Genomic DNA, 11651 nt, shown 5'->3' on the forward strand with positions numbered 1-11651 from the left:
ATATGGTCAGTTTTTGAGCTTACATGAACATTGCTGACACCACAGCATTAAGTGTACAAACCTGAATGATTCCCATTGACTCCTCAGTAAATTTCCTAACATTACCAGAAACTAACAGCAGCAGCTTGTCAGTCCCTCATGCTGCCTTGACTGACTTGGAAACGTGCTAGTTCAGAAACAAAATAGCAAGACCTGATTATATCTGTGCATCTATCATAATATTTGCTACCTTACTGGTGTGACTCCTTAATCCCTACTCATTAAAATAAACTCCAAAGCATTGTTGTCTGGAGCTATACTCCACCTGGCTGATGTGTCAAAACAGGGAAGGTGCTGCAATACCTCCTTAAGACAACTTCAGTCTGGATTCAAGAAAATTATCTGGGTTTGACATATTTTCAGTTTTCACCTGCAAAACTTCTTTTCATTCAAGCTTGTTCTTAATCCTGCCTCCTTCCTGCTCTTCTGTCATTATCCAACCCACAATGTTAAACATTGGAATACACTGTGGAAAAGATACTCTACAAGATACATAGGTGTTGTTCCAGCATGGCAGGAGGTGGGCACTCTGCACTCCAAAAAGCCAGTGGTTGTCCTCACAGTACTCCAGAAGGAAATTATGCCCTGGAAATTAAGCTGGGCATGGATTTGTGTTTTAGTTATGTTTTGGTAGTTATCTTCTGGTAGTTGCCCCGTGAGATGTCTTACCCAACCCTCAAAGTGGATGAAGGTTATGCAAGTACCACAATGTGGTTTGCAAACCACAACTTTGTACATCAATTTTTCTCCCAGTACTTGCTCAAGACAGATGCTACAATATCAATAAGTAATCCTTCAGCTAAGGACTGTACAGGCTTGTCTCGACTCGGGCTCAGGACACAACCAGATGCCAGATCCCGTTGCCGAGGAGATGCACAAGTCACAGCTAACTCGTATTCTCAATCTTCCTGTTTGGATATCAACCAAACCTGACCACCACTACCACATCCAAACAGCTTCTGCCACCTCAAAAACACAGGATCATCAGGGTTGGAACAGACCTTCAAGACCATCTATTTCAATTGCCAACACAGCACCACCATAATCACTCCTAAACCATATGCCCAGGTGCCACATTCAGATGTTTCTTGAACACTTCAAGAGACAGTGACCAGTGACCCCACCACATCCCTGGGCAACTTATTCCAATGCCTAACTACTCTTTCAGTGAAAAGATCTTTTTCTAATATCTAATCTGAACCTTCCCTGGTGCAATTTAAGGACATTTCCTCTGATCCTTTCACTTGAGACATGGCAGAAGAGACCACCCCTCATCTTAATACAACCTCATTTCAGGTGGTTGGAGAGAGTAATAGTTCTCCAGGTTTTTAACCTTCTCCAGGTTAAAAAACCCCACACAGCTCCCTCAGAAATTCTTCATAAGGCTTGTGCTCCAGACCCTTCACCAGCTTCTTTGCTCTTCTCTAGACATGCTCTGGCACCTCAATACCCTTTTTGAGGTGAGGGACCCAGAATTGGACACTGTACTTGAGGTACAGCCTCATCAGTGCCAAGTACAATCACTTTCCTGGTCCTACGGGTGCACTATTCTTGATACAAGCCAGGATGCCACTGGCCTTCTTGGCCACCTGGACACGCTGCTGGCTCATTTTCAGCTGTCTGCCGACCAGCACCCCCAGCTCCTTTTCCGCTGGGCCACTTTTCAGTTACTCTTCCCCAAGCCTGAGGACTGCATGGAGTTGATGTGACCCAAGTGCAGGACCCAGCACTTGGCCTTATAGAACCTCATATCGCTGTCCTCAGCCCATTGATCCAGTCTGGTCAGATCCCTCTGTAGATTCTTTCTACCCTCAAGCAGATCAATATTCCCACCTAGCCTGGTGTTATCTGTGAACCTGCTGAGGATGTGCTCCATCACCTCTTCCAGACCATTGACAAAGATGTTAAACAGGACCAGCCCCAACACTGAGCCCTGGGGAACACCACTAGTGAGCAGCTGCCAACTGGATTTATTTCCATTCACCACCACTCTCCAGGCCTGGTCATCCAGCCAGTTTTTTACCCATCAAAGAGCATGTTCTTTTTTACCCAGCCATGAGCAGCCAGTTCCTCCAGGAGAATTCTGTGGCTGACAGTGTCAAATGCTTCATTGAAGTCCAGACAGACAACATCCACAGCCTTTTCCTTATCCACTAAGTGGGTCATTTTGTCATAGGAAGAGATCAGGTTAGTCAAGCAGGACACATGATATTGAGAGGTCTGTTTTACCTCACAGGAACATCTATCCATCTCCTTGATTTTAAAGTAGCATAACTTTTCAGATGATTGAATGAATAAAATGGTAAGAAGCAACTTGTTTTGTAAGCTCTTCTCTTAACCTTCATAGTTCATGTGTTCTCTGTATGCTAGTATCCCACATTTATATTTCACTGGGAGCAACCCTGATCAGCCAAGTCACCCAATAAAATAATTACAATGAAATGCAGATAAAGCATTCTCTAAAACCTAGGAAGACAGAAGAGATATTTCATCCAAGCTGGAAAGATAAACAGATTTTTTTTTTTTCCAAAAAAAAACCTACCCAAAGGCTACTTTGCTAATCCTGACTTTCATTGCTTTACTTCAGTAAATACTTAATCAAGGATATCTTGCAAAAAATCAGCAGAGGAAAAAAAAAAGTCAGATTGCTGTTTATTATTTTCTTCTGTAGATACCTTTCCTACTGTCCATAGCAGCTTGAAAAAGAGTAGAAAAACAGAGGCACTATTACTGTAAAATACACCAATGAGTTACAGCAGAAGTTAGAGGGTGAAGTTCCCTGCTCTAACAATGCTGAGGAAGGTATTGAAAGATGAATTTTAGAGAAGGAAAGTTTTCAGAGAGCTTCTGAGTTAAGAAAATAAAATTTCAAAGGAAAGGCAACTATGTACAGAAGGGAAAAAAATAGGAAGAAGAAGCACACAGTTTACACTACAAAATTTGCATCTCTATAAAATATACCCATGTCAGAGAATCACAGACTGGATAAGGTCGGAAGGAACCCCAGTGGGTCATCTGGCCCAACCTCCTTGCTCAGGCAGAGTCACCCTAGAGCACGTTGCAAAAGATTGCATGCAGATAGTTCTGGAATATTTCCAGTGAGAGAGACACCACAACCTCTCTGGGCAATCCGTTCCAGTGCATGGTTACCCACACAGTAAAGAAGTTCTTCCTTCGTATCCAGATAGAGTTTCCCATGCATCAGTTTCTGCCCATTGCCCCTGGTCCTCTTGCTTGGCACCACTGAGAAGAGCCTGGATCCATCATCTTGGCACCCTTCCTTCATATATTTATGCACATTGATGAGTTTCCCTCTCAATCGGCTCTTCCCAAGGCTGAACAGGCCCAACTCTCTCAGCCTTTCCTTATAAGAGATCCTCCAGTCCATTGATCATCTTTGTTGCCCTCCGCTGGACCTACTCCAGAAGCTCCATGTCTCTCTTGTCCTGAAGAGCCCAGAACTGGACACAGCACTCCAGATGCAACCTCACCAGGGCTGAGTAGAGGGGCAGGATCACCTCCCTCAACCTGCTGACAACGCTTTTCTCAATGCAATTCAAATGGGAACTGTTTGTGAGGCAACTCTGTTGTGAGGTCAAACTGTTTTTACCACTTTGAATCAACAGATACAGACACCATGAGCTATTCTATTGCATACTCACAGCCTGGTAATCATTACAGAGGTATTCCTCACAGGGGGAAGCTGTTTCCAGGCAGCACAAACAGCAGCAAAGCTCAGCTTCTCTATCTGCAGGCAGAAAATGACAAGTGATCTTCATACCTGCCTTAAAAGAGATTATTGGCAGCCCCAACAGAGGTATAAGCAGAATTAACCCATTCAATCATAGAAACATAAACCAGAAGAAGGATATATCTCTCTCTCCAGACTTCTTGCACCGTAAAATGTGCAAAACAGTGAGAATAGCAAATAGCCTCTGTAGCATCAGAATAAACCTGTGCAAATCATACAGACAAACAGTTCAGGAAGTACTTAAGAAGGATGCCCTTTGAGAATACAAGTATCTTGCTTACTTTATTTCATTAGCTGTAGAGGGCCCTCATGCTGAACTGACGTCCATGTAAATCTGTTTCATTGTCATTTTTTCACAACTCCAGTCCAAAATGGAATAGACCAAAAAAGTTATTGAACCACACAGATTTCAGTTTATGTTTAATGATGAGGTAAGTGCAAAAATATTAGTAAAATTTTTTGCTGTTGTTTAACGTTTTTCAGTTCCTCTTAACGCTATTATTTCTTCTTTCTAGTATGAGGACAGCAGCCCTGACAAGAAGGACTTAGGGATCTTGGTGGACAGAAGTCTGCACAGGAGCTGGCAGTGGGTCCTGGCAGCAAGGCAGGTCAACAGTGTCCTGGGCTGTATGAACAGGAACATGGACTGAGGGAAGTAATTTTCCCTCAGTACTCACTTTCTGCACCACCTAGATATACTATTTTCATTTTTGGTCCTCACCATAGAAGGAAAATATCAATAAACTGAAACAAGTCTGGTGGAAGACCAACAAGATGGTTGGGGTTGGAACACTTGTTGAGGGAATGGAGAACCTAATAGGCTTCAATAATTTGAAGATCTGAAAAATGCTAAGAAAAGTGAAAGCACCAGCACGAGCTCATAGCAATTTCAACTCTAAAGAACTAGAATTGAAAGTGAAAGAGGACCATACTCAAAACATGTCTAACATTAGTAGCCAAGGCACAAATCACACTCACAGTTTGAGCTTGACAGACCAGAAACACCTTTAGTAAGTACAATTAATTTAATTAAAGTTCCCAGAGGGAAGTTCTTATCTGAGCAGTGTACCAGTGCAGTCCTCCACAAGCACTGATAAAGAAGCTGACAGCACTGAGAACACTGAAGTGTCACTGAAGCAAGAGGCATATTGCTGCTGCAGAAGTGACCTGTACAAGACCAAAGTAGGTGAGTGCTTCAGTTCTCAATCTGTACACCTGTGATCTTGTAGGCTCAGTATTAAAGCAGATTTCCCTAGGATGACACAGTCCTTCCTAGTTTATACATCAGAGCCTGTATTATGCACTAACTGCCCCGGAGTGTACCAAGCCAAACATAGATATGTGGTTGCCCCATTGATAGCATAAAACATTATACATTCCTGCCACATAACACATGGAAAAAAGCTGTTTCTCTTCCTTGCTACTTGTAATCTCGACAGCCCATTCTGCAGGAGCTGCTGCTCTTACACCTGAGGGCATAGCTCTGCCACCTCCCCCTCTGCCCGCTCTGCCTTCATTTGTGGAAGCAAACACAATTATCCAGAGAGGGGCTTACTCAGTGATTTCCCACTAACTCACACACTTTTTTTTGTGTATTTAATCAGTGTTCCCAGCAGAGCAAGTCTGTGTGGAGTTCATGTGTAGCAGAACAAGCTACTCAGCAGAACCAACGGGCAGCAGTACAAACAAACAGCAGAAGCACTGCCAAGGCCGTGTTCTGCTTTGCCAAGTTACAATGTACGTGCAGAGCACAACCAGGGTCAGACCCACAGCCAAGGAGGCACCAGGACACAGTGAGGAGGCTGACTGAGAGCAGTCGTCCTGGCCACCCATTCCATGGCTCTGGGCATATTAATTACAGTGTTGTGATGACAATATGCAACCTACTGCTCCATGTTTTGGGATGAGGGAGAGAGGCTCCACATGCATTACTCTTTCACATGGCATTGACTCAGCTGTGCAGCCCCTGACATCCAGAAGCAGGGTTTGATGCCTCAAGCAGGATAGTACACAGCCAGTACTTACCTCCTGACCAGTCACTGGCTCCAGACTGAATGCAAGTCTGTGCAGAATATACACCTGGCGAGTGTACGTGCTTGTATGAGTCAAATGAATCATCCAGTATAGATCCCATCCTGAACTTTTGCCACAACGGCCATTTGCAAATCACATTTGAATTAACAGGATCACTATTTTTATTTGTTCGAATCTGGAGAGGGGAAAATAAAAATCAGGAATATCTGTTCTATAAAATAACCTGTGATTGCACCAACTGGTCTAGAGTTTGTTAATTCCCCTTCATAAAGTAAAATAAAAGCTTCTAAAAAATGAGTTTAAAAAACACACTAGAACTATACCTGTCCCTCAAAACAGCTGCTGAGCAGAGAGATGTTATCTCCTGATAAGAATAATAAAATTGACTGAATAGAGCTCAGCTTGAATCAAGAGAGAAGGGATTATAGTGCTGAGGAGAAACCAGTCACAAGAGCAGATACTTCTTCATCCACTCTGAACAGTACCTGTGATGGATATCATTCAGCCTCTTTGTCTTGATGGGAAATACAGCGCATTTCCGGCTGCAACATGGAGCCTCTCCTGATTCATTCTTCAGTCCAGGAAAATGAGTTGAAAACATGCTAAAGCAATGCTATTTTAATTTTTTTTATTTATGTAAAACTAGCAACTTTGATAAACACACTTCAGAGACCCAGAGTAGTTCAGGATGCCTACTCAGGTGAGAATACTGAATGTCTATAACCACCTCCATCTTATCAGCCCAAAGAAGTGAAGATTTCTCCTTTTAACAGGGGCTTGCAACAAGCATTTGAGCTATGACTAAATGATATTTCTTGGTTACAAAGACAGGAATGGATCCTGCTTTAGCACAAAGTACTTTTCACACCACCCTTAAACACAAAAGCAGATGTTATGAATGCAACATCAGCATTTGAAATCTTGTTGGCCAGCACCTCCCTCAGATTGCCAACAGTGATTAGTTTACTTTCACAAGTCACTTAAGCAACTTTTCTGCCTTATATTTTCAATTTCTCTACCCTTAGGGTATTAGGGTGTGGTTCCTAGTTGTACAAATATACTCATTTAAAGAGCGGGAAGGAGTTAATTAACTAACAACAGAAAAATCATTAAAACTTTTCAAAAGAGACTTCATAGCAAACAGTCATGACAATTCTGAAAACACCAGTGTATCAAACTGCCAGTCCAGCCTGTGCAGAGCTACTCTCTGATGTTTATTCCACCTCCATCCTACCTCTTTCTTCCTGAAAGGCATGGGCAAGGTCTGAGTGGCATTGGAATAAAACCCAGGAGTAATCTGAGGAAGGACCAATTTGACACACTTGGAACATTTCTTACTTTATCACAATACTCCTGCCTATGTCTCCTCCAGATGAAGAGTTGAGAAGCTTAACAGGGCAAGGCTGCTTCTTCTGGCATATTTGTGGAGCCTAAGAGATGTCAAGAGTAAGAAATACTGTCTGCAAAATAATCTGGGAAGTGTGACTTACTTCCAGGTTCCTTAGCCAGGGCCTGTTTCTGAAATATCAACTGAATTTATCCCAAGGACTGGTGTATATGGGTTTCCCTTTCCCCATCCATCGACGTGGGGGAGCCCAGCTCTAGTTCCTTCTCCGTCTGAAGAACCATTTCCGACGTCTTGTGGGACGGGGAAGGGGAACTCCATACACAGGGTTTTTCAGGCCCCGAGCTTGGAGGGGAGAGGTGCCCTCCCCTCCCCCCACCACCCACGTGGCTCCATGGCAGGCACAGAGACAGCACACCGGCGTGGAGAGGAGGCAAGAGCGAGTTTATTGTTGGGAAGGGGTTTATAAGGCTTTTAGGAGGGTCAAAGGGGAACCAATCACGAGTTCAGGGTCACACAGAAAAAACCATCAGGTAAAGGGTCAACAGCCAATAGGAAGGGGTTTAACAAAGGACCAATGGGACACCTCGGGACACCTTTCCCAGGACACTCCTGCATGGGAGATAACAGTTGCTGTGGGGGGTATTAGGAAGAAGAAACACGTGTTTGCAAAGGGACCACAAAGAGCCATTTTAAGACATGTTTAAACAAGTTTCTCATCAGGTATAGTGCTACATCCCAACCTTATTTTTTCCCTAAAGATGAATATGTCTTTTATTGATATATGGATTTTAAATTTACCTCATTCTCTTAGTGTCTGAGGGTGTCCCTATAAAACAGAATTTAAAAATGGTTTTATTGATGAAACAAGTTTTTCACTGGCACAACTTTCAATTTACTGCTGAACCAAACAAACTACTTATTGCTGTTAATTTTAGTTTCATTAGAGTCCAAATGGTTGTTTTCTTCTGTTTCTCGGAGGCAGTCCCGGTGTCCAGAGGGGCTGCGGCGGTGGCTGCTGCGGCCGCATGGCGGGACGGGGGGTTGCTGTGTGCAGGAGCAGGGTGCAGGCGGGATCGGCGGGGCCGGGGCTGCCAGCAGCGCCGGGGTCTCGGCGGGGCGGCGGCGGCACCGCGGGTGTCCGGACAGGTCTGTTGCGGGGCAGGGTCCGCCCCGGGCGGCTCGGCGGGAGCTGCAGCAGCGAGGCAGGAGCGGGGCTGGCTGATGTCGGGGCTTCCCCGGAGCCGCGGCGCGGCGGGCCGGCCCGGGGCCGGGCGGCGCGAGCGGCACGGCGGGCGGCGCGGGGCCGCGCAGGGGGATTGCTGCGGAGCTGTTTCGAGCAGCTTTAACCCTTTTTTCGCCATGCTGGCGTGGTAACTATCTTTCAGGTTAGCAAGCAGTCTTATTAGATGACTTGCAGATGGAATTACATATGTTCTTTAAGCTTGCTTTTTCTCTCTTAAAGAGGCATGCACGCTTCTTGTAGTTACAGGTTTACAGGGGGCGAGGTTTAGGGAGTATGCCGAAGTTTCCTTAAAAGGGGATATGCCGGGCCTGCTCCTACCTGAATGTCCTCAGGAAGGTTGAAGATACTCAGATCAGGCTCCTCTCTTGTGGTGATGCAAGCCTGCTAATATCTTTTGCCGCTTAGACCCGGTTCGCCGTTGACACAGACGTCGCCCCAGCCTGTGCTTGGGATTGCTTTTATCTTCACAGAAGAGTTCAAACAATCGTGGCCTCACCACGTGGCCCAATTACGGCGAATTGAGGGGGATGGGGGAGACTTCGGGGCGCCGGGGAACACAGATGTCGCATCTGTGCTTTAGGAATCCACCTATCTTCATAGAAGAGTTCAGCAAGATTCGTTTCCTCACACGGGGCACCAGATATGGGTTTCCCTTTCCCCATCCACGACGTAGGGGAGCCCAGCTCTAGTTCCTTCCCCGTCCCACAAGACGTCGGAAATGGTTCTTCAGACGGAGAAGGAACTAGAGCTGGGCTCCCCTACGTCGTGGATGGGGAAAGGGAAACCCATAGGTGTACACAGCCCCAGTTGGATATGCCATTTATTTCTTCCAAGGACAGGAATCCAGGAGGTGTTACCACCTCTTTATAGGTTTATTATAGTCTATCGGATTTAGAACTGAGTTTAAAATCTCAGTTTCTTTTCTATCTGCTCCCAAATCTGGGTCACAGACCTGAGAACATTTCAGTACAATCTGCTTACCTGCAGAAACTTGACCATTGTGCAAAAAAAGCATTAAAATACATGTAACAGGCATCCCTAATGGAAGTGGTTGCATTCTCAGAGCCACTATTCTTTTAGTAATTCAGTTTCACTAAACACTTGAGAGATTCTCATTATGTATCAGGCCTGAGGTCCTTCATCCAAAGTACAAAATGTCTTCTTAATTCACTACTCCATTTAATATTTGATCTCTCAAGTGCCAGAAGTCCCTGCCCACTATATGGGCAATTCCTGTGCAGAAGAGTTAGAGAACATACAAAAAAGAACATGCAATTTATATTTTCGATCCATTCCCCCTTCCCTCTTTCCTAACATCCTGCCCTTCAAAAAGCAGAGAGTAACCTTAATGCACATACACCCAACTTCTGCCTAACCTGGTACTTAAAACTTTTGAGGTCACAAGTTATGGCTTCCACATGTTCCTAAATACCTGTACATTTCTTTCAAACAAACTGGGAGGAGGATGTTTTATAAATTCAGTCAGTCCTCTCCATCCTAGAAGTATTTTAGTAGCCTGGCTCAAGTTTTTACCGCCCCTAAAATTCATAAAATAGTCCCATGTCTAATCTGCAAATGAATAAGCCTGGCTTTAGACATCATTTTCCACTTGGGACTCTCCATGCTGCTTTACCAAGGAGGAACAGATATTTATCTCATTTAATGTATGATGGAGACAAATACATTCACAATCCATAGCAAAGTCAGTAATGACTCCTACAGATGACTCTTGGCAATCTATCCACTAACTTAGCTAGTAGAAGATCACCCTTAGGTACCTAACAATTTCCATGTGAGGAGAAGTTACACAAATATCACTTTATCTGGTTCTTCACAAAACCAAGCCACTCCAGAAATTTTAATAAACAAAAGAAAAACATTTTGCATATTGCATTACTAAGTAACAACTGCATTTTTGAAATGGGCTATCCATGCTTCGAGAAGTTTGGTCAACAAGACTTTGTTAGTTACTATAAAATACATTTCTTTATAGAAAAGTAACAAACTGTCTTTCCAGAAATATAGAGAAATTCAATAGAACTGGTTTGATATTATATCAGCAACTTTTTTTATTTCCAACATCATTAACTTTCTTTTCCTGGGGTCTTAGCCAAACTACATAGAATTTGTTTTAGAAAAAGGGTCTCTGTCTAGCAGATATAATCTCAACAGTTTCTAATGTCTGGCAAGTTAAGATGGGCATATTCACATTAGTAAGTCTTTTAAAAAGTACTGAAGACAGCAATTAATTGTTGAAACAACTTTCTAAGAATGATAATGGCCACCTCCATCACTGGAAACTTTCAGCTAAAGCTACTCCTTACTAAGTAGTAATTACATTAATGGAATTTCTGCGGTTGTCTTTATGAGTAGATTAAAATAGATTATCTGAATTTATTTATCCCCAGACTGGGATGTTAATCTCCAGAGTTTATTGGCCTTTAAAGGAACGTGGTAAAGATATGATTATATTAATTTATCCTATATCTTGAAAGCTCTTACCAAAACATCTTAAACAGCATGTCCAGTTTTCATCTTTGTAGAATGAGGCCCCTGAAAATGTATACAAAACTGACCATTTGACTGGGGAAGGAAAAACGGTTCAGACAAAGCAGTCATTCTGAAATGTTTAAAATAATTTTATTAAACAATCGTGTTTTACATGTCATCAGACCTAACCCCTGAAGTGCAAAAAATGTTTCTGAGGTATTAAGACTGGAGGAAAACAGGCACAGTATTGGTTGTTAGGGATACCGCCCTACAGCACAGTGGAATTTGCAAACAACAGGCCTTTATACAGCATGTGCAGGATCAGAGAAAACTGAGAACAAGTCTGTATTTGTCTTTAGTCTTGAGAGCCAAAAAGCCCTGATCATTAGCCAGCTCTGTCACAACAGTGAAAACACAGACACGGTTAACACAGGATGATGATAAATATCAATGAGGTGTTTCTAGGCCAATATGTACAGTACATGAAAAATGAAATTTGACTGCTGTATGCATGACCAAAATCCCAACTGTCTATCCAGTCCAGCTTAATATGTTGTGTCTACAGTGGCCTCTCTAGTACCAGCATTTTTCTCTATTCTACACAGCTAAGCCACTGCCCTGTGCTCCTGTTTGAGGGCACCTGGTCACTCACGCTCACTTCAGGTAAGTCTGATGTTTATCAGATTGACTAGAGTCAAGAGTACAGTACTGCTTGTAGCCTGTTATCCTTCTAGTTGCCCTCTCCC

The sequence above is a fragment of the Pipra filicauda genome, unplaced genomic scaffold (genome assembly GCF_003945595.2).
Source record: "Pipra filicauda isolate LSUMZ 115617 unplaced genomic scaffold, ASM394559v2 scaffold410_size627686_pilon, whole genome shotgun sequence".
Lineage (NCBI taxonomy): Eukaryota > Metazoa > Chordata > Aves > Passeriformes > Pipridae > Pipra > Pipra filicauda.